The sequence below is a fragment of the Anser brachyrhynchus genome (genome assembly GCF_964034855.1).
Source record: "Anser brachyrhynchus genome assembly, chromosome: 22".
Classification (NCBI taxonomy): domain Eukaryota; kingdom Metazoa; phylum Chordata; class Aves; order Anseriformes; family Anatidae; genus Anser; species Anser brachyrhynchus.
In genome coordinates, this window is record NC_137715.1 from 7,646,346 (window position 1) to 7,669,088 (window position 22,743).

General features: G+C 50.5%; 2 long non-coding RNA genes across 3 annotated transcripts; one reads left to right on the plus strand and one right to left on the minus strand.

The window, feature by feature from the left end:
* Positions 1-4,189: 4,189 nt before the first annotated feature.
* Positions 4,190-8,383, minus strand: LOC308181443. Of its 2 annotated transcripts, none has more exons than XR_013941463.1 (3): positions 7,736-8,383; positions 6,756-6,833; positions 4,190-6,135 (listed from the first exon to the last, which is right to left on the minus strand). It is a non-coding gene; the product is annotated as an uncharacterized lncRNA (long non-coding RNA). The 2 variants fall into 2 exon arrangements; XR_013941464.1 differs by having other exon boundaries at positions 4,190-5,912; positions 7,736-8,381.
* Positions 8,384-8,445: 62 nt separating this feature from the next.
* LOC308181444 lies at positions 8,446-15,755 on the plus strand. Its single transcript, XR_013941465.1, has 2 exons — positions 8,446-8,676; positions 11,867-15,755. It is a non-coding gene; the product is annotated as an uncharacterized lncRNA (long non-coding RNA).
* Positions 15,756-22,743: the final 6,988 nt, after the last annotated feature.

Here is a 22,743-nt window from a genome sequence, read left to right on the forward strand (position 1 = left end):
GGGGGGGGGGGGCGGGGGGGGGCGGCCCCGCCCGCGCTGCGATCGGAAGCGGCGGCGGCGGCGGCCGGGGCTGGAGGCAGCGCGCGGCACCCGCAGGCCCCGCCCCCCGCGCAGGCCGCGCCCCCTCGCCCGCAGCCCCGCCCCCGAGGGCAGCCCCGCCCCGCTCGTGACCACGCCCCCGAGGGCAGAGCTGCGGCCCGGCAGGGCGGGCAGGCGTGGGGGGGTGCGGGGGTGTGTGTGTGTGTGTGTGTGGGTGTGTACATGTGTGTGTGTGTGGGTGTGTGTGTGTGTGTGTGTACGTGTGTGTGTGTGTGTGTGTACGTGTGTGCGTGTGTACGTGTGTGCGTGTGTACGTGTGTGTGTGTGTGTGTGTGTGTACATGTGTGTGTGTGTACATGTGTGTGTGTGTACATGTGTGTGTGTACGTGTGTGTGTGTGTACGTGTGTGTGTGTACATGTGTGTGTGTGTGTACGTGTGTGTGTGTACGTGTGTGTGTACGTGTGTGTGTGTGTGTGTGTACGTGTGTGTGTGTGTGTGTGTACGTGTGTGTGTGTGTGTGTACATGTGTGTGTGTGTGTGTGTGTGGGTGTGTACGTGTGTGTGTGTGTACGTGTGTGTGTGTGTGTGCGTGTGTGTGTGTACGTGTGTGTGTACATGTGTGTGTGTGTGTACGTGTGTGTGTGTACGTGTGTGTGTACATGTGTGTGTGTACATGTGTGTGCATGCATGTGTGTGTCCATACATGTGTGTGCATGGGTGTGCATGTGCGTGTGTGTCAGTGTGTGCGTCGTGTATATGTGCGTGTGTACATGTGTGTGTGCAAGTGTACATGTTTGTGTGCATGTGCGTACATGCGTGTACGATGTACGTGTGTGTACGATGTACGTGTGTGTACATGTGTGTGTATGTGTGTACATGTGTGTAAATGTGTGTGAGTGTGTTTGCATGTGTGTACATGTGTGTACGTGTGTGTGTGTGCATGCATGTGTGTGTGGGGTGTGCACGTGTGAGTGTACGTGTGTATGCAAGTGTACATGTATGTGTGCATGTGTGCATATGTGTGTGCGTGTACATGTGTATTTGTGTACATGTGTGTGTACATGTGCGTGTGCATGCATGTGCATGGGTGTGTGTGTGTTTGAGTGTGTGTGTGCAGGTGTACATGTATGTGTGCATGTGTGCATATGTGCATACGATATACGTGTGTACAATGCACGTGTGTACATGTGTGTGTACATGTGTGAGCGTGTTTGTATGTGTGTACATGTGTGTGTGAGTACATGTGTGTACGTGTGTGTGAGTGTGTTCATTGCTGTCCACCAGTGCATGCATGTGCATGTATGTGTGCACATGTGTGCATGCCTACGCATGTGTTTGTGTGTGTGGGGGTGCGTACAGACGTGGGGGCGAGGGCACGCACGTGTGTGTCAGTGTGCGGGTGCGTGCACGGGTGTGCGCGTGCGCAGCCCGGGCGTGACAAAGGCTTTGTGCGGCGCTGGGCACTGAGCGACCCTGGGCACAGCCACGCGGGCGAGGGCCGCGCAGCGCAAGGCCTGCGGCACCGGGGCCTGCGGTGCCCTCCTGGCCCTCCGGCCGCATCCCTTTTGGCCCACACGGGGTGTGGCGGGGAGGGCAGCGGCCGGGCCATCCCCCAGATGGGATGCGAAAGGCTTTTTATCTTCTAGCACCGGATTGGGAGTAATAAAGTGGATGTTTAACAGACCTTCAGCTGGAACTGCAAGTGAAAATGGGCACCCTGAGGGGGACGGGGCCCTCTGGCAGCTCCGGCGTGCTGTGACGGGCCTCATAACAGGGTGGCCGAAAAATCCCAGTGTTCACGTAGGGGTGTTCGTTGTTTCCTGTTTCTCTTTTCCATCCCATGCTGCGAGGCTGCTGCTCGTCGCTGCCCTGCAGCTTGTGGGGTCAGGGCTGGCCCTGAGCTGCTTTGTGGCCGTGCCGTGAGGAGTCCCTGGAGGGGCTCAGATGGGGAGATGTGGCAACGCTGCCAAGTGCCCTGCTGTCGGTCTGCTTACCCAGAAATCAGGCCCCACAAGCAGGGTGTCCCCTTTGAGCTTTGCTTCATGAGCACTAGATGGAGCAAAGCACCAAAAAAGTGAATTTTCCTGTTAAATTACATCTCCCACATCACTGCTATTTGAGTCAGTCCTGGTGGTAGACCCCCACGTCTGGAAGAAATGGGGATGAAAGGAGGTTTGGGGGCACTTTGTGCTCCCTGCCTGGGGCTATCCTTGCCTGGGTCTCGCTCTGCCTCCCTGCCTGCATGCTTCCACCGCATGCACCATTATTAAAATCCGTGTCTTCCCTTTGGAAGGGCTGACACTTCATTAAGCAGAACATGAAGCCCTGCTCCAGTGGCAATTATAGAGCCGCTAATAACCCTTAATGAAATCCCATGAAAGGCTGAAATACCAATCGACACAAACCACATTAGTTCTCTGAAACGAACCCCGCGTTTATCAGCAGTGACGCGTGGAGCCAAGCCATGCTCAGGGACTGTGCCCCCTGCCTGGGAGCTCTCCCCCCGTGACACCCCCTCTGGGCCGGCTTCGTAACCTCGGTGCGGATTGGGTCACTGTCTGCCATCCCACTAAGTCTGCCACCAGCCTTTGGGGAGGTTTTCCAGGATTTCACGGCAATTCAGGTGCCACATAGTCCCTGTCATAGAATCATAGAATATCCCGAGTTGGAAGGGACCCGTAAGGATCATCGAGCCCAACTCCTGGCACCGCACAGGTCTGCCCCAAAATTCAGACCGTGTGACTAAGAGCACAGTCCAAACGCTTCTTAAACTCCGACAGGCTTGGTGCAGTGATTCCTATCCTGGGGAGCCTGTTCCAGTGGGCGACCACCCTCTCAGTGAAGAACCTCTCCCTGATATCCAGCCTGAACCTCCCCTGCCTCAGCTTGACACCATTCCCGCGGGTCCTATCACTGGTGACTAAAGAGAACAGATCGGCGCCTGCCCCTCCACTCCTCCACCCTCGTGAGGAAGCTGTAGGCCGCAATGAGCTCTCCCTTCAGCCTCCTCTTTTCCAGGCTGAACAGGCCCAGTGACCTCAGCCGCTCCTCATGTGTCTTCCCCTCTAGGCCCTTCACCATCTTTGTCACCCTCCTCTGGACACTCTCCAACAGTTTTACATCCTTTTTGTACTGCGGTGCCCAGAACTGCACAGCGTCCATTTGGTGAAGGCACTGGGAGCAGTAAGAATGATGCTGAGTTTCCTCTCCAGCACCTTCAGCAGTGTCCAGGCACTGGGACACATCAAAATGGCAAAACTGAAGGTGACAGTGAAGCCTCTTTTTATCTCCGTTATCAGTGAAGAGCTTCCTGCCAGCACACTCCTTCACAGAAATAGGTCAGCAGAGGATCCTTTCAGCCCTTTCCCTCTCCTACAGGGCTTGACCTCAGCGGGACTTTGTCATGGTCTCGTTTCTGGTGGCTTCTTAGCTCAATGGGATGGCAGCAATGCTGGGTTTTAATTTTCCTCCCTTGTTTCGCAATGGGCAACACTGGGCACCAGTTTCCTTTCTCATAGGAATGCCATGCTCCAGGGCTCAGGGCTGCTTTTCCTGCTCATTGGTAGGAAGGAAACCAGAGACAGAAACATCACCTCTTTTTTTTTTTTTTTGTCCTTTTTTTTTTTTTTTTCCTTTGCTGAAATGTAAGAGATGCCACTAAAACCAAATAAACTTGGGGAAATAAGGTAGATAAACAAAAGGCTTACAATGAAGAAATGCCAGCACAACAGCAATTTAATTTGCCTGCATGTGTGCTCTGCAGTCAGTAGGTACAAGGCGTCCTGCCGTGATGCTGCAGGGCCCTTGCACAAACTATGGGCTTGCGGGGAGAGAAGGCGAGGATTGGGAGGATTACAGCTTTATTGCTTTTCCAGCGCATTTTTTGTTCCTGTTGTTTTACCGTGAGCACACAGAAATCCCCAGGGCTTGGAGCTGAGCACGGCCAGCTGAATGACCTTCTGCAAGTTGCTCCTTCTCCCTTTTTCTCCCACCTTTTCCACACGGTTGCGGTGGTAAATGCTCCATCCCAGCCGGCCTGGTGCCCCCTCTATGGGGCAGAGGCTGCTGATGCATCACGGCCTTGCTAAGCAGAGCCAGGCTGCACGGGAACATCTCCTGGGGGTTTCCAGACCCACGATGGGTGCACTTTGCAATCATTTTATTGCTTGAGAGATCCTGCAGCTTGATCGCTGCTTCCCTGCTTCAATTCATCTCCAGGGGGAAAATCCTGCTTTCCTTTTCCCCTTAGTGCTGAGAGCCTGGAGGTGCCAGGGGAGCTGATGGGACACGGGGTGCTCGCAGCAAGCTCTGCTCAGGGAGCTGATAAGGAGCCCACTGGGCTTTGGGCAAACTCCGGTACCCTCCCAGCACCACGCCACCTCCTCTCATTACTCTGACACTAGTTTGATTTCCCCCTGTGACATTTTCCGAGGTGTGGAAGCCCCAACACTTACTTTGCTGGAGTTCCTCTTCAAATTTTGAACTTTTCCACTAACCCACCAGGTGCCAGATCATTAGCACAGGGTCAAAGCGCAGAGGATGCTGATTAAAAGACCTTCTCCTTGCCGACTAGGAGCAAATGTAATTATCCCAGCTTCTTTTCCTATCATGTGGCACAAACTGATGCCTAATTAGTGAGGCCCTGTTCATCAGCACAGACGAGGTTTGGTGCTGCTCTGGACGGGCTGCCTGTTAGCGCAGACTGCAGGGAACTTCCTCTCTGGATGAAAAGTCAGGAGCATCTTTTGCATATCTTTCAATTAAACCTCCCTGTCTGGAGGTCAGCACAGTCCCTTGAGGCAGATACGATTAACATATAAATTGCAAATCCATGCCAGTGGCCAATTTGTGCTTTTGGGGATGGAAGTGAGATATTTAGCTTATCACAGTCACACTCTCGGGAGATGGAAAGACAGGCAGGGGTGGCGGAGGAAGGCAGCAGGGAAAAATATCATTCGGTGAGCAGCCTTGGTTGTGTCAAAGAAAGGCCAAGATGACTGCACAAGTCTGTAAAAATATCCAGATTTTGCAAATTCTACCAGTTACGTTTTATTTCTTGGGGGACTGAAGCAGTTTTTCGGGTACAAGCCATAGACCCGGTCTGGACTGATGACCAAGGGCCCTTTGTGTGGGTATCCCGCAAGTGGGACACGAACACAAGCTCTGGTGAAGCAGCAAGGCTGTGCAGGCTGACATCCCCAGGCTGACATCTCCTGCAAATGGAGAACCTGCCTTTGCTTGACCAGGAGGAAAAGGAGTCTTCCAAGCCCAGCAGTTGTTTTTTTTTTTTTTTTAAAAAAAAGTTCAGCCCACTGATATTTGAGCTCCAACACAAGGAACGGCCCCTGCCCAGCTTACAAGGAGGTCCTACCTTTGGGACACCTTGTGAAGACCACTTTGGACCTTCTCCTTGGCCACCTCCCTCAGGTGTAGGTCTCCCAGCTGGGAGCCTGAGGCTCTCATCTCTCCCTGGTGTGGTGGTTTCTGAAGTCCTAAGCTGGGCGTCACCACTCAACCTCCCTTCTCTTGCCACGGAGAGGAGCTGGAACAGCTCAGCCAGATAAAGGGCTGACTTTGCTGAGAAGGGTCCCCTTGCTAGGATGGAGTGGCAAACCCTGCTCTCAGGGCTGCAGACCTTGTTTTCACACCTTGTGCTTTCTTCCAGCATTAGCAATCCTCTGCTTCATCTGATCCGGACCTGAGCTGATGACTTCCAACCTGAGCTGAGGAGCAGGGAGCTCACTGCTTCCTCACTGAGAGCTCCTGGGACTGAAGCAGAAGAGGGAGATGTGGATGGAGGATGAATGACAACAACTAAATCATTCTTCCAAGCTGATTAGTGCAGAGCATGTTGGAGTCAGGCTTGAGAGAGCTGGAAAAAATGAAGGAAAAGGTTCCAGCTAAGGGATGGTTTTCTTATCTTTCAGCATTGCTTTTCACAACCTCCAGAGGTTCCCCAGCTCCCGTCATGTGGCAGGGTTGGAGACGGTGGCCGCAGCATTTCCCAGCCTGTGGGGATATTTGTAGAGGGAGGAGAAAGTTTTGCATGAACCTCTGGGCAGATCTCTGCTGTTTGGGTGGCGTACAGGTCGTGTCTGTCAAAAAAATGACAGAAACCACAACTGGGCTGGATCCCACATCTTCTACCACATCACCGTATGTGCAAGAAGAAGCCAAAGAGAGGGGCCACAGCCCTCTCCCACCATGCGTGGGATCACGCCGTCACCAGGTAAAGACCCTGCGGGGCTACATCGCACCCGCAGCCTCCAGCCATGTGCATCTTGCAGGCGGCTGGGTATGAGCCTGCTCTGTCCCGCTCTGAGCCCTGCCATTTGTTCGTTAGGGATGATTTCCCCTCCTGGCTGTAGGACCACGGGCTTCGTGGTGCCCCTCTACATCTCAGGGCTCCACAGCCTGAGCTGGCTGCTGCTGGAAGTCTCCCAGCCATGCAGGTGCTGTGGCAAGCAGGCTCAGAGGTCACCAACCCCCCCACCCAAGCAGGTGTGCTTCTCATTTTGGAAAGAAACCTTTCTTTTTAGGTGATTCTCGAGCTGGCTGCTGCAAAATCTCCATCTAGCCATGAGTGCCTGTAAGCACATGCCTGCCCCAATCCATCCCAGCTCCGTCTGGGTCCAGCCCTGACACAGCCCTGCCCACAACACACACGATCAGGATTTGAGTTATCAGCCAGGGAACCAGGTTTTAAATTATTTACCTGTGCAGGGAAGGCTTCCTTGTCAGGAGGGATTTAAACCGATGCTGGGAAGATGACTCCAGTTTAACCTTCTCCGGGCTGTAATGAGATTTAATTTGTCATCTCACCGCGGCGTCGTTGTTCAGTGAATGTAAGCTTTCAGGCTGACTCTGGAGCCTGTCAAACTCCATCCCTGCTAAAGGGTTTTGTGATGGGCTTGGGATGGGTCGCGCTGCCTGGAGGCTGGGGACAGTTGCTCTTGGTCCCCTCTGTCCGCGTGCGTTGGGTGGCAAAGGCTGGGCTCGGCAGGCAGCTCAGCCACGTGGCACTTGGTACTGTGGGATGGAGCTGGCACAAATCCCTTGTTTTGCGGCACGTCTCAGCCAAGAAGCTTTGAGAGTATCGGCTTAAAACCACTTGTTAATGCTGAAAATTTCAGATACCAAGAGCTGGGAAGCTGCACCCCTGCTGGCAGGTGAGCCAGGTCCCCCAGCAGAGCTCCAGCATCATTTCCAGCCCCATCGCTTCCCCCCATGCCGCTCCAGCAGCGACGGGCTGCCCCACTGTACTCCGTCTGCACAGGCAGTGACCCCAAGCCACCCTCACCTTCCTAGGCACCTGGTATTTAAACAGATTAAATCTCTCTCTCTCTCTCCTTTTTTTTCCCCCTCTTTCTTTTCATTTTTATCCCTTCACGGGATAGCATTAGGTCAGGAGCATGCCAGAGGTGCTGATCCCAGTGGAAAACCTCCCCTCTTCCCCAAACCACCCGTTGCCACTGGAGGGACTTCGCATCAGCATCAGCCCCTCCACAAACGCTTCGTGCTTGGGCACAAGAGGGCACTGAAACACCACCACGATGGGATGGTTTATGAATGCAAATGGTGCTGCCACAGCCATGAAAACCCTTCTGCACCTTCCCTGGCTGCGGACGGGGGTGGGGGGTGAGGAGGATGGTCCTGTCCTGCACCCTGACGTGCATGCCCATGTTGCATCCTTACCATTAAACTGCATCATTTTAGGAGCCAACACTTCCTCCTGTGTGAGCAGAGCTGTATTTCTGGGCCTCGGACACCATCGCTTCCTGGGACACCCAGCAAAGCAAGAGCAACAAAATCCCTTCTGCTTCGTTCTTGCTCAACTCAAACACCTGCTCTGTGCTTGCAAAACCAAAGAGCACCTTCGTCTGCTGGGGCTGGAGCAGGTGGAAATCACCCATCTGTGCTCTGCAAACCAAAGAGCGCTTAATTGATATTAATCTAATCAATGCAAATCATATTAGCTCTCCTGGAAACACTGGGTCTTTACCAATAGCAACACTGACTATTCTATATAAATCAAATTTACCAGCCTATAAACATTAGCACATCCCACAGACATATTCACCCTCATAAAAACATCAATTGCTGCCTGACTATATTAGTGGAAATAAATTACAGAACTTTATCTCTCTGCCACGATTATGGGCAAAACCACATAAAAGAGACACTTGGAAGACGCTTTTGTGTCGATTGTTACAGAAGCTGCTGATGCTGTTCTGCTTCTTCAAACCACTATGAATTGCATATAATTAAGGGATTTGAAAACCTTTGATGACTAAACGATAAAAATGCCCCCTCTGCAAACCCTGAAGCACCTGTGTGAGCAATTTTGTGCAGGTGAGGAGAATAAAACCAACTTACTAAGCATCTCACGTTGGAAGGGGAGCATAGGATAGGTTCTTTTATGCTGCTCCTCCAGTGAAGGATGAACAGGAGAAAATGTCTGACTGGGGGGGGGGAGAGAGTTTGTGCCATTCAGCTCCTCAGAAAGATGGCTGTGAGGTGACTTTATTTCAGTGTGAGCATCTCTAGAGCAGCAAAGTGTCCAGTGGAGAGAGACACAGGAGGGAACTGGATGAGAAACAAGGCTTGTGCTTCAAGCAGGCAGGGTGATTAACCATGTGAGCAAACCTCTTAGGGAAGGGGTGGGTTTTCCTGCGGAGACTCGATGGTTTTCAGAGAGATGTTTCATTCCCATGTGAGTTATTGGGGAACTTGGGAAGATGGAGTGGCCTGAGCTGCCAAGAAGGTTGGTCCCAATGACTGAACATCGGATGCTCCTGTGAACCTGTGGCCGGAGGAACAAAGGGTTACGTGGGGAATTGAAGCCTTCAAAGCCACGGGACGTGTCTGCAGGTGTCCCCATGCAAGGGACAAGCTGTACCTTTCCCAGACCCTCCAGGGTACCCATGGGTCTCAAACCACATTTCTCTCACCACCTGATGATCCTTTTGCCTGATCCTTCTTCCCTCCTTGGTGCTGGTACCCAGGCTGGTTTAATGTGCTCTGCAGCAGATGAGCCTGGGGACACCTTCTCCTTAAGTGAAGACCAGCTTGTTGGCTTCTCTGCTAGTTTCCCACCCCGTAGGGTGTTGCCGGCTGTCCCGTGTCTGTCTTTCCTTCCTGAGCAGGGTTTTGTCGTCCGTTTTATCCCATATTCAGGCTGGGTGACAGCGCGGTGCTTGCTTCCATCAGGCGGGAGTTAGAACAGGTCTCCCATTTTTCTGCACCTCTCTGCTCTTTTTATGGAGGCCCTATCCTCCCAGGCTGTCTCAGGTACGCGGCAGTCCCGTTACCATAGTAATGTCTCGCCGTCTTGCAGCCTTCAGCGCTCGCATCCCGATAACGGCCCTGCACAGGAGAGCAGTGCTGCTGTCCCCCTGATGCTCGCAGTGGAGGTGGGCACTGGGACAAAAAAAACGTGAGTGAGAGGTGGGGACCGAGCAGCCCCTGGAAGTCTCACAGACCTGGTGTGGTTGCCCAGGTCGTGGCGAAGTGGCCGGGTCCACTGGGGACCTTCCCTGGCTGCTCATCTTCACCCTGTCTTGGGTCTCTCAGCTGTCCCTGCCGCTTACCGCCTTGTCATTTCTCCCTGTGCTCGGTGACAAGAAGTGATTAAGGGGTTTAATAATTTGGATTTCTCCCTTGCTTCTGTCCAAGGCTGTTCAAAGAACAACAAAGTGACTCCAGTACGATTACGGCAGAGTACAAGCGCCCAGGGACGTTTCCTTTGGCAGCGCATCCCTTGCTGTGCTAATAACCACGAGGGCAGTGACGCCTCCCTGGGGCACGTCTCTGAGTACCCAGGGTGGGCTCCTCCTGGGCACGTATAAAGGCTGCACAGCCGTTTGCAGTGGATTTTTGATGTGCTTTCCTTTGGGTGAATGCAAAATAGATGCATGTGCCTGACAGCTGGGCTATAGAGCCCTTGGTGCTTTGTAGGTTATTCATTGACAGGGCCGGCATTTAGTGCAGGAGCCTGGCTCCAGCCCAGCCTGCTGGGGCTTGCTGTGATGTCTTAATGCTGTACCTGCCCTCTGGCAAAGAAAGCACAGAAACCTGATGCTGTAGGGCTGCCGGAGGGGCAGGGAAGTTGGCTTGGGGCTGGAGGCAACAGTCTTTGTTTGGAGTGGCTGGGAGCTTGGCTTTCCAGTAAAAGTGAGAATTTGGTGCTCAAAACCGGGGTGTGGGGGGGAACCCTCTGTGGCAATGTGATGCCAGGACGAGTCTTCAGCAGGTCTGAGATCACAGCTCAGGGCCTCCAAGGGGGTGCAATCACCCTGTTATGGTGCCACATTACCCATTCCACCAGCCTGGATTTGCCTGGATCTGCACCCAAATGTGTGGTCAGCCTGTAAAAGCTGGTTCCCCCCTAACATGCAGCTGGGGCAAATGCTGGCATAGATGAGCTTTGGAAGGCTCCTGTCTATGTGCAGTCCAGCAGATCCCTCCAGCCGAGCCCTTCTCCATCAGTCAACGGGAATGGGATGCTGCTGGGTCTTTATCCCAAAGCCAACACCCCCTTGCAGCACCCAGAACCCCGCCACATGCTTTGGTCTAACACTGACTAATTACTGGAGCAGTTTCCAGCTTGGACAGCTAGGAACAACATAAATCCTTCTGTGGAGGCTGGACTTCATGGGCAGAATGGAAAAAGTAGGAGGCAGCCAACAGTGGGGTCTGACCTGCCTGTCCGACTGGCACTGGTTGGACGTCCCGACAACTCTAACCGACTTACTGCTGGTTCTGCAAATTGCCCTATTAATGACAGTTCCAACTCCAGGGTGTGCAAATTATCCGGCTAATGACACTTCCAGATGCACTGAGTGCCTTGGCTTGTTCAGAGCCAGGCGGGAAGTCAGGGAAAGCTGAAAGGTGAGGAGCAAGAGCAGGATGGGATGCCACCATCTCGCTGGCAACTGCTTGGCTGGACCTTGTCTGGGAGGTTGTCCCCCGTGTCCTGCTGTCACCGTGCCTGGCGCTGCTGCTGCTGGTTCACCCTGCTGCTCCTCCTCCTGGGTGTAGGTGCAGGATGGGCTCTCCCCATGGAGCAGGAGCGAACATGGACCTTCCTCCCCAAGTGTCCATGCACAGGGATGCTTGGGGACAAGGAGCAATGTGCAGAGGGGATGAGCCCATTCTCTGCAGTGTGACAGTGTGAAAGCTGATGTAGAAACCAAAGAGAGGGCATCTGGTCTCCACTGATTTAATTAATTAGTTAATTAATTTTATTTTTTTTTTGCAAGGAGGGGGCTGTGGGACAGGGGGGTGCTTTCTGAGCCACCTGGGTTTGCTGGAGCTGAGTCCTGTCCACCAGCACTGCAGCAGCTGCTTGCGCAGCTCCTGGGCTGAGGGATGCAAATAGCTTTGGTATGTCAGAAAAGGCTAACGACTGCTTAATTGGACTCCTCTGCATGCTACCTGCATGTTAGCAGCTGGTTTGGCTCATGACCAAGGCAATCCGGGCTCATGGAAGCTGTTGTTCCCATGCTAGCTCTGAGTGAAAGCATTTCCCTGGCTGACTCCGGTGCTTCGGTGGCTTGGGTTTATCTGAAACCAAAATGAATCACCCTTTAGAGCAGCGGGTGATGTGATAAGCAATTAATAACTCAGCCACAGCATCTTAAAAAACACTTTCCTTGCTGGCGTGCCAGCATTTTGGCAAGCCTCAGGACATGGGGTCATGAGGACAGCAGTGTCTCATCTCTGCTGGTTGATGTTCAGTGGGGGCGAGGGGATGCCTGAGCTGCCCACTACACGTGGGATAGCTAGGTTGAGGATTCAAGCATGTTTCTTGCTTTCTGGCTCCAGGATTTATTATTTTCTCTGAAGCTGAACAATTTTATCAGGAGCTGCACAGCAGTATCCCCTGGTTTTGTGTCCGGTGTCTTCGTGAGTGGTGGACTGAGAGCATCCAGTCAGAGGGAGCGATGAAAACCTCTCCCCGCGCACACCAACAAAGTGTCCCCACCACGGCGGGACCTGGGACCTCTCGTCACTGAACTCCATCAAACTGCAGAGCAGTGTGAGGGCTGGTGGAGGTCCTACAGCTTTTGTGGTGATTCTTCGTCGAACAGAGAAGAGCAGCCCAAATTAAGGCCTTGCCCAAGAGGAAAATGGGCAGAACCTGGCCGTTAGATTGGGAGTTTGGAAGCAGCCAGTCGGCCAAGGAGCAAGGTGTTGGCCTCTTCTACAGGACATAGGAAGGAGCTGGTGTTACTGTGGGATGCAGATTTAAGGCACTGAGCACAACAATTCATGAGAAATCAGACTCTCTCTTAATTCCACAGTTCACAGTTTTTTTTGTTGTTTGTTTTTTTCCCTTTGGTATAACTCTGGATTTTCTTATTATCTGCCTAAAATGGTGATCCCTTTCTAAATGCTGCCAGATGATAGATGATGGCAATGAGTTCCAGAGGCCAAGTGTGTCATGCCATTATGGGTTTCTCTAGTGAATTTTGCTTAGCTGTTTCAATCCCTTGCTCATGGTATGGAGCTTCAGAAGAGCATGATCCTTCCTTTGGTGCAGAAAGAAACCCGATGATGGAGCTGCCCACCAGGAAGTCATGCTCAAGGTGGTCCTGAGCACTTCTTCACCCACTGATATGTCTTCAGCTATGTCCAACCATAGCTTTAAAGCATCCATAATTAATACCTCTGCTAAAGACAAACAGTGTTCAGGAAGATTTATCACTTCTTCTCTTGTAATTACCTGTCAAAATTAAAATAATGGCCTTTTAGAAGGAATGGAGAGTTTTTTTCTTTAATTAATTAAGTATGCAGCTTGTCATGCAAAATCAAGGTCATCAAGAGAGAGATGCAGATGACTGCCCCACCGGCGTGGCTCTTCTCACAGCCCAGCACATCCCCTTGGGGGAAGAGTGGGGAAAGCCATCTGAGGAAAGCAGAGTGCATTTACTCGAGCATCTAGGTCCTGGTGGACCTTAAGGAGCTGAAATGATGTTTTATATGTGTATATTCTCTGCGCTAGAGGCCCATCAGCCTGTGCACTCTGGACAAGGATGCTTAGAGGAATCTGTCCTGGGCCAGTCTGTGCAGGCACAGACCGAGACACGGTTACTACCCCCAGGCGTGGCTTTGTCAGCAGAAGCATTGCGAGAGCTGGTGTCGCATCCAGCAGACAAATCCCCCCGTACAGGTGGGCAGCACTGCTCTCAGGGAGGTGTGAAACAATCTCCAGTTGCAGCTACTCCCAGCTGAACCCTGTGGGGCACAAGGGACTAGGACAGAGGCTGTCAGCACGGCAAGGATGCTGCTTTTCGATCGGGACCTCAGCATCCCTGTGCTTTAAGATGCTCTTCTCTGGGGAGCCGGTGAGCTGGTTGTGCAGGCTTATTTCCCTCTGATAACAGACTCTATTAGCATGAAGTATTGCTTTCAGTGCTCCGGTGAAAAATGTTAGCTTTCTTCGTGAGAGGTATCTATTGGGTTAGGATTACACTGCCCATAAATAATGGAGACAGGCTCGATTCCAGGCGCTTTCCCAGCCCATAATTGGAACACCATTATAAATTGTAAACATCTACTTTGTACTATAAATGCACCTTTAAATGCAGCAGACAGGGGATTGTCACGGACTGGCTGCCCGGAGAGCATGGAGCAGCCCCCTGGTGTTGGCTCCAGGTGATGAAGGGGAGGGGGGCTGCAGACGTCCTGTGGGGCTCTGGGGGCAGATCTTCAAAATCTGGGGGTGCCCTTGGTCTGCTTCATGGAAAAGCTCACAGAAGTAGAGCCCCCCTCCCCCCCCTTTTTTTTTCCTTTTTTTTTTTTTTGTGTGTTTTCTTTGTGGAGAAGTAATCCTGCTTCTATATCTTGTCCTTGAAGCTTGGCTCTGTGTTTTTTGGTTTGCCCACATCTCAGCATCCTTTTCCCCATCCCACATCTGAAGCCTGCAGCAAGAACCAGGCTGGATGTGGAAGGCACCTGCAGAACATGTGGACTTTTAATTGGGAAAGAAAATAACCTGAACTTCTGAGGAAGCAAGACCTTCTCCTGTAATGTGTTATTTTTGGCTTTTCATTTACCGTGTGCCTTTTCATCCTGCTGAAATGCTAATTTTCCATCAAAAAAACAGCCAAATTTATATTTTTCAGCCATCCCTGCTCTTCATTTAAACTTTCTCTGGAGGCATTTATAGGGTGCGAGAAGGGTCCTGCAGTGGCAGTGGGGGCAAATGGCTCATTTACCTCCCCTCACAATATGTGGTGACCCAATGTTGACATTTATTTTAATGTATTATGGGGCTAATGATTTTTATAAACAAGATCCTTTTAGCCATCAATGTGTTTGATTTCTCCAGAAATCAATCTCTAAAGGAGCCAGTGACCTTCTGCTGGCTGCTGCAGTTCCACAGATGCTCAAGGAGGCTTTCTGGCACAGCAGCAGCCGGAGGGACCTTCATTTCCAGCATGCAGAGGTGCAGGAGAAGACCTGGGAGTCCAGGGTATGGGATCACATTGCCATGTGGGATATAGGACAGAAAACAGATGTACATCTCCAGGAAACTGGCTTCCATGGTGCACTTCCTAAAAGTGCTTGGGGCAAAGAGCACAGGATGCTTGGCGCCACAGTAAAGGGGATTGGAAATGATTTGGTTCTGGTGTTGAATTACCTTCAGAGTGAAAAAAAAGAAGGCATCAAAGTGGGCTTTAATCTAGCAGAGAGAAGAGCAGGCAGTGCTCATAGTCGTGACAAGAGGTCCTATCTCAGAGTGGGAGATCTGGAGGACGGGGCTATCGGATCTGATGGTGTGGAGGCACCTGGCAGCTTGGGAAGTCCCTGAACCACTGATCGCCACAGGGAGACCAATGGAGCCAGGAGGAGGCTTGCTGGGGACATCTTCTCCTTGCCCCCAGGCAACATTTGCTTCTGAGGATCAAAAGGACCTGGGCTTTGGTCTGAGGCACAAAAGCATCTGTGCCATCCTGTGCCTCCTCGTCCCTTCTGGATCATCATGCTGGAGCACCCCTGCAGCAACCGCCTGCATCAGAAGCTGGCACCCAGTCCTGCAGAGCAGCAGAATTAATTAGATAGCAAAGCCTGAGCGCCGGGCAATGCTCATTTTCTTCTACTTGTACTTTGGTATTGTTTATTAATTAGATAATATATACAAGTTTATGTGAATCTCATTTCATATCCCAGCAAATTTGCTGGGCAAATATTAATGGCTATAAACACCAAGAGACTAGCAGAGCCATGAGCGGCTTAGGTTTATTAAGAACAAATCATGCTAGACAAACTTAATTACATTTTTGATGGAACTGCTAAATTAGGGGATGAAGCAAAGGAAGTAGACATCCATATATCTTGATATAGCTAAAACTGCAAAGCCTGAACATGAGTCCTGTCCACAAAAGGGAGAATGCCAGGGCTGTATTGCAGCATGGTGGAGGTTTGCATTGCCAGCTGCAGCTCTCTGGAGTTTCTCTTCCTCAGGTATCCTTGGCTGTGAGCTGGGAAAGATCCTGGAGGATATTAATGAGGATGCTGCACCATTTTGGCAGCAGGCTTGTTTTTCTCCTCACCCCGTGCATGGGCAGCTTGCTGCAGTCAGGGTTCAACACGTAGTCAAGCCCTGCCATCAGCAAGAGAGATTTGTGCTTAATGCAGCCCCTGGGACTGCCAACGCTGCTATGGGGGATAATGCTGTAATGCTAATATCAGCCTAACTCCGTAACAGCTCTGCCAGCACGACTGTTACAAAGAGAATAAGAGAAATGGCACTAAACGCTCGCCCTTATTAAGCCCCTAATCCCAGCTCTTTTTTTTTTTTTTTTTTTTTTTAAATTTTCTTCCCACTAATCAGTTCAGACATTGATGGAATAAATTGTTGGGTTTATAAGTTGATTTTCCCTTGCTTCATCTCAGATCAGGTACGTTGGTGTGAAGCAGGGAACAGGACTCTGGGAGGGCTCATGGCACCAGGGTTGCAAAGGGAAGTTGGGATGGTATCAAGAGGGTCATTCCCATTTAGATGGGGTAGTTTGGGCTCCTGCATCTCCTGTCCCCCTTCTACCTGCATTGAAGCACCCCTGATCCTGCTTGGGTATCGTGCAGACAGGCAGGGCTGCCAGTGGAGCAGCATAAGGGGACAAGCCACCAAACCTGCCCCAGGCACTAGGGGCAAGAGCAGCATCTTTCAGCAGCATGTTGCTTTTGGGGTACTTCCATACCAGCAAAAGCCTTGCACAAAACCATCACTTCGCATGGCCTGGATGAGCTAGAAATGGGGAAAAACAAAGCAAAACAAACAAACAAAAATTTCCCTGCAGTCTGACCATGCTTTGTGAAGATGAATGCTGCTACCAGCCTCCCCGGCAGCACCACCGAGCTCTGCTGCCATGCCTGGGTGGGTTTTCAGAGCCTGCTGACAGCAACACCCCCTCCTCAGCTCAGCAGCTGCCCCAGGATGCTGTGAGCCTGGGAACCCATCCCTGGGGCATGCTGAATGTTTCAGACCTTGCTGTTTTATCACAGCACCTTCATCAGAAGGATGCCATCTGCGTTGCCTTGTTTAGCCTGATTTGCTTTGTTCCTGGCCAGGAAAAGCATTTGATCACCTGGAGCAGCCGTTCCCTTTGTTCAGCAGACCTGCGTGCTTTTACGGCGCTTACCTTCAAAGACAGAGGGGTTTGAGAAGGAGGGAGAGCTTTGCGTGCCGCATGGGGAGGCTTTTGCTGGGATTTGTGTGCTTTTGCTGTATTACTGCAGCCATGAGCCTGGGTGCCTTTGAAAAAATTTCCATTTCCATTACAGGAATGAAAATGCAGTCATTTAATGTTTTCATTTTATTTATTTATTTATTTTTATTTGCTCCTATCCCCTTCTCTTTTTTCTCTCTCTTCTGTTCCTTTCCCTAAGAGGGAAATAATGCTGATGCGCTGCAATGAATGCTGTTGCTTCATTTTGGGGTGCTCCATTCCCACGGTCCCTGAGTTGATGGCCATAGAGAAATCAGGAGCTTGGAGCTACATACTCAAGATGTATAAAAAGCATGAGGTTGTTCACACAGAATCACTGGTCCCTTTTATTCCTTCTTTGCCCTTTGAGCACTGTTTCAAGGTGTTTTATTTTATTTATTTATATTTATATAAATATATTTATATATTTATATTTATATATACACATATATTTATATATTTATAAATATTTATATTTATATTTATATTTTATATATTTTTATTCTTCTCGGATTCCACAGAATCTGGGAACCTGCTTGAAACAACAGGGAGCGCTGATGTTCCTATGGAATGATGAGATGCTGGGGCTTCAAGGAACAGCCTCGCTCCATGAAGCTGGTGCCAAAGCTGAGATGCAGGAGCCCCATGGTTGGGATGGGTTTGGCTCCAGATTGGGGCCAGGAATTCAAGGGTTTCCTCTCCTTTGTGGCACAATTAAATAGAATTACTACCATGGGACTTTCCAAAGCAGGTCACTGCTCTCTTCCCCTCATCACCAGGATCCCAAGGAAGTAGTGGGTTCCCTGGAAGTGGGGCAAAATCACAAACTTTTGATGCAACCTCTTAAAGGTCTCACCCTTCCTTCTCCAGAATACCTTGGTTTTATCCACCAATATGAACCACGCGGTCGTGCTTAAACATCTTCAGCTTATCTCTGCACTTCCTCTTTATACCTCAGGTATGAGTCATTTCTGGTGTATGTTGGGTTGTTAATAGCCCTGGGTGTTCATAGGGTCCAGCTCAGAGAAAAGGGACAGGTCAACCCAACGTCAACACCCTCTTATCAGAAGGCAAACAGCAAATCCGAGGATGTGCAGCAGCTCCGTGCACTCTCAGCCTTTCCCAACAGCAGGTGCAAAAGGCACAGACTCTTCCCAGGGAAAAACTCATTGGAAAACAGAGATTTTAGCATCTAGGAGCTGGGAGCAGCTGCTTGCAAAATAAATGGGTGTGAAGGGGCTTGATAACGTGATGAGCCAGGCAGGTCTGCACCACCTGCCGCTGCAGCAGTCCAGTTTTGCACCACTGTTCCTTTTTTTTTTTTTTTTTTTTTTTTTCAGCTGAACATAACCCAGGTAAAATTGATTCACTGCCTGGAACTTTGTAACGAAAATTAATGTCTTCAGTACAGAGCTGTTGTTTTCTGGGTGCTTGCAAACCAACAACCAAAATGTAGTGTGGTGTAAAATCAAGGTTACCTATGTTTTGAATGTTAACGTTTTGTTGTTGTTATTATTTTAATTGTTTTGATTTATGAAGTGTTTCTCTACCAAATTTCCCTGATATCCATCATGATTACTGCAACTTTACTGAGCATCTGGATGAAGTTCATTAGGAAAATGAAACACGTAGCTGGTTTTGGAGAGCTGGGCATTGCTTTTACGGACACTGGGACATTGTGGGTTGGTCAGAGCAGGGCTTTGCAGAGGTGGGATTGCAGAGGTGGGATCACAGCTCTGTCTTCTGCTGGTTTCATGCATGTTCGTTAAGGCTTGGCATTTCTGTCCCCAGGGACATAAGGAGGAAATTTTCTTACATTGTCTAACAGGTTATGGAGCTACCATCTGATAAGGTGGCAGGTGAGGACCATAAACTCAGTATCTTAAGTGGCATCAGCCAGAGCATTATGTCTGGCCACAATTGGAATCAAAACATCACAATTCAGATATTCTTACCGAGGAAACATCATCGGCACATGCATGCAGAGTGGTGACGGGACAAAAATTTGAAGGCACCACCAGAGATTCCTCTACACCTGGAGGAGCATCCCCTGGCTGTTGGGAGCCCTCAGAGGAGCTCCAACAGTGAAGGGATTGCTTTGGGCAACCAGCTAAGGAAGGAGTTCAGAAAGTGCTTTAGCACCATTACGGCTTGAAATGTGTTATACAAATGAAAATCAGATGTTACTCCCCTGAAGGCCTGCAAAGGGCTTTCCTAAATGGTGGCCTATTTGTATACATCCAGCTGAGAGGTCTAACCTCAGGAGTCAGTTTGTGCAGCAAAACTGATTAAATTCTCAACAAAACCAGTTAATTGCATGAAAACTCCCCATTAGCTGAGTTCCCATCCACAATGAACCCTATTTGATAAAGATGCATAATAACGAAACTAACCTGGGACCAGAGTCAGCTCTTCTGAGGAGTTTGTGCTGCCGATCAAGGGTGTGAAGATACTCACTGGGATGGAAGAATAATAAAGCTTGAACCAGCCTTTAGCACTGAGGGCTGGTGGTGCAGGCCAAAACAATGAAGTGACGATATCTTTTAGAAGATGACATAAAACAATTAATCTTTGGATTTACTGAAACGTGATAAAGCCAACCATGAATTGTTACAGGAGCAGAGTTTGTCCTCAAACAGCACATCTGCAGCACCATTGCTGCTTTCTGAAGGCTTCCCTGGAGAACCTACTGCAGCCAGTTAGGAGCCTGGTGCTGAGGTGCAATCCATGGCTAAAAAACCCAGCCATGAACTAGGACAGTCACTTGTGGTGACCATTCCCTGGAGGTGACCTTTAGCTGCCTCTTCAAGAGGGAACACAGAAAGCAACAGCAACCAAGACTTTGCTATTGCTCTGGATGTCCTGATAGTCTTGCTGAGCCCCCAGGGCATCAAACCTGCCCCTACAAAGTGGAGAGTTGCCCATATCCCTTGGGATACCAGCCAGCATGCTGGGGGTGATGCATCAGCCCCCCGGTTTCCTCGCAAGAGAAGGGCTCGGAGAATCCCATGGACTCGGTAGGTTTCACTCTAAAGGTAATCATTGTAAGCTCCAGCAACTATTTGTTTACCAATGGGGGATAAAGGGAGAAACCCTCTGAAACTGCCCTTCACACAGTCTTGCTGAACCGAGCAGGGACCAGCTCAGCCTTCAAAGCCAGTCTGCAAACTGGGGAGTCTGGTGGGGGTGGTGTTGAGCATTTGTTTCTCTACATTTATTGGGAAAGAGTTTTGCAGGGTCTCTCCTGCCCTTCACACTTCTGCAGCTGATGCCTTTTAAAGCTCTCAGGCCCCCTGCCAAGGTGCCAAGATGAAAGCAGCAGGGAGAGGGGGAGGCTGAGTGCATCAATATCATTACTCCGTCCCCACCATGAAGGTCAGGATGGGAACAACGGGGATATGGGGACACCAGTACACAGGAGCCAGCTGCTCTCCTCCTTACGAGTGTCCAAATGTCTCTGGTGGGGACCAGCACCCTGTAGGTGAGGACAGCAAAAACATCAACCACAGCCTGATGGGAGCAGGGCAGGAGTGTGAAAAAGAGAGAGCAGAGAGCTGCTGTGAGTGTCCTTACAGCTGGGGAGGGAAGGATGTGGTAACTGTGCAAGAGAATCAGGCTGAGAGGCTGCATGGCCACGGGCATCTGTGCTGCAGTTCAAGGGTGTTTGTATAAGTAAAGTAAAAACTTTCTTCTCCGAAGAAGCCACTCTCCCTGGTCACATGCATGCACACACGTATGCACATACACTTAACAGCTGCACACCTGCATGCACACACACGCACATGTTTCTTTCTACTTTCCTGCACTGGCCAGCCCTGCATGCTGTAGATGAGGTTCGTCTCACCTCCTTTTTGATCCCTGCGATGCTGACGCGGGGGCTGAGCTCATGCCTCTGCTCCCTCTCACAGCTAAGGCATCCAACCCACTTTAGCTTTCTGCCTCCTGGGGAAGCTGAGCTGGATGGAGCAAGGAACAGGTATAATCTGTCCTCTCTTTTCTTCCTCCTGCCTTTCTGAACCCCATTGCACAGAGCTACCAAGGCATCTCTGGCTCTCACCCAAGTCCTCGTTGCTTGGAAAGCCTTGGCTTCTGGCTGCACTCCCTTTACCACTGACATTATGGATTTTACAATGATTTTTTCCTTGTTCCTGGCCACAAAAGTGCTGTTGTTCCTGCTGCTGAAGCATCACTGTAATTGCATTGGGACTACTCCTAGATATTCCCCTTGGCTAGGTGAGTCTTGCAGCTGATCCATATTAAATGCAACATGAGTGTGTTGGACACCCTTTCCTTAATTTTTATGTATTATTTTTTTTTAGTAATTAAAACTAGTTCCAGGTGACTGGGTGGATACTCTCAGAGGTTTGGGGGAAGCAGGCTGAGTAGAGGCGATGCCTTGTGGGGGCTAAGCATGGTGCAGGAAGGACAGGGCTCTACATGGACACCGCAGGTGCAGAAGGACCCACAGAGCCCTCCAAGCTGACATTTCCCCCTGCAGAACCCAACTGCTCACCCAGCCCAATTCGCTCCTTTTTAAATAAATTTCTTAAGTACCTAACAGACTTGTCCAAATGCCCCCACGCAATTCGTCAGCACAGTCTGGCACTTTTTGCAAGCAGAATCTTCCCTGCCAAGCTCCCACTTCCCTTCTCCTTGGGGACGGTGATGGGATGGGTCCACTTCTGCCTACGCTGTGCATCCAAGCAGCTCTTTGAGGATTTAATTATTACGGGGGTTTTAGGAGTGTGGGATTTGCCCATCCATTGAACACCTCTGCACCACCAAGTCCCAACTTTCCAGTTTGGTTGTGCGCAGCTCCTTCAGGTGAACTTCAGCAAGGTTCAGCTCCCAGTGAAGGTCACTGAAGCTTTAGGCTTCCCATCCCGACAGCGAAATACAGCTGAGGAGGTCTCTAGGAAAACTTGCTCTGGGAGCACGGTCCACCTTTCTGGTTGCAGCCCACTTCTCGTGATGCCCATGCCTTTCAGCAAAGCGTGGCAGTGGTCCCCCTGGCTTGGCTGCAGGGGTTTCCACCACATCAGCACCTGTCACTGCCTTCTGGCTCTGTGTTTTGTGGATTTGAATTTTCATGGCTAAGTCAGCTGCATTGTCCACTGTGCTGCTTCAGCCCTGTAGGCAGGTGGGATGGAAGCTTCATGGGGAAACCACTTGTTTTCCTGCACTCCTTTCTTTCTATTAAAGTGACAAATCATTAGTACCATGCTAACAGAATCCTTTTGGTTTCTCTGAACTGTCTCCTAGCTGTCTGATAAATTGCTTCATAAAGGAGTAAATGAACCTGGCTGGTGATCAATTGCTATCCAGCATCAGTGCAGACGGTAGCAGCACTTCTCTTCCCTGGGGTTATCAGCAGGGATGGACACTCCCAAAGGTCCTGGAAAAGCAGGGAGCAAGGGAAACAGAGAGGCTGAGCATCACTGCATGGCACGAGGCTCTCATGCTCAGTCTTGGGATGCAGGTGAGTGGTGTCTGCAGGCCTGCATGTGCTGCTTTCCAGCTGAGAGCATGCTCCAAGCTGGTAGCTGGCAATGTGCTGAGAGTGTCTGGGAGGGCAAGAGAACGCTGCTGGGATGGTCCGATGTGTGCTATGTGCACAGCAGACTGGGCAGGATACTCCCCATCTCATGGGAAGGAGGTACAAGCTGTCACTGCCTCTCAAAAATGGGTCCGGTAGTTTTGCTCTCTGTTGTAACAGAACAACAAAGTCCTCAACAGACATGAAAATTGCCTGAATCAAGCTTAAATATTACAGTGTGAGTCAGAGGCAGCCCCTGGTATCTCTGCTGGAGCATGCATTAGGTGACTTCTGCCTATTTAGCTGTGAAAGACTTTGCCTACTGCCTGCTGGCTTCCTGGGGATGGAGATTGCCATCAAGGTCGACGCTTTTTTAAGAACTGAAAATAGCTGAAAATAAGGCGGCATGTTTTATACTCTTCCTCTAGCAGTGGTGGCTCGCTCTGCACCAT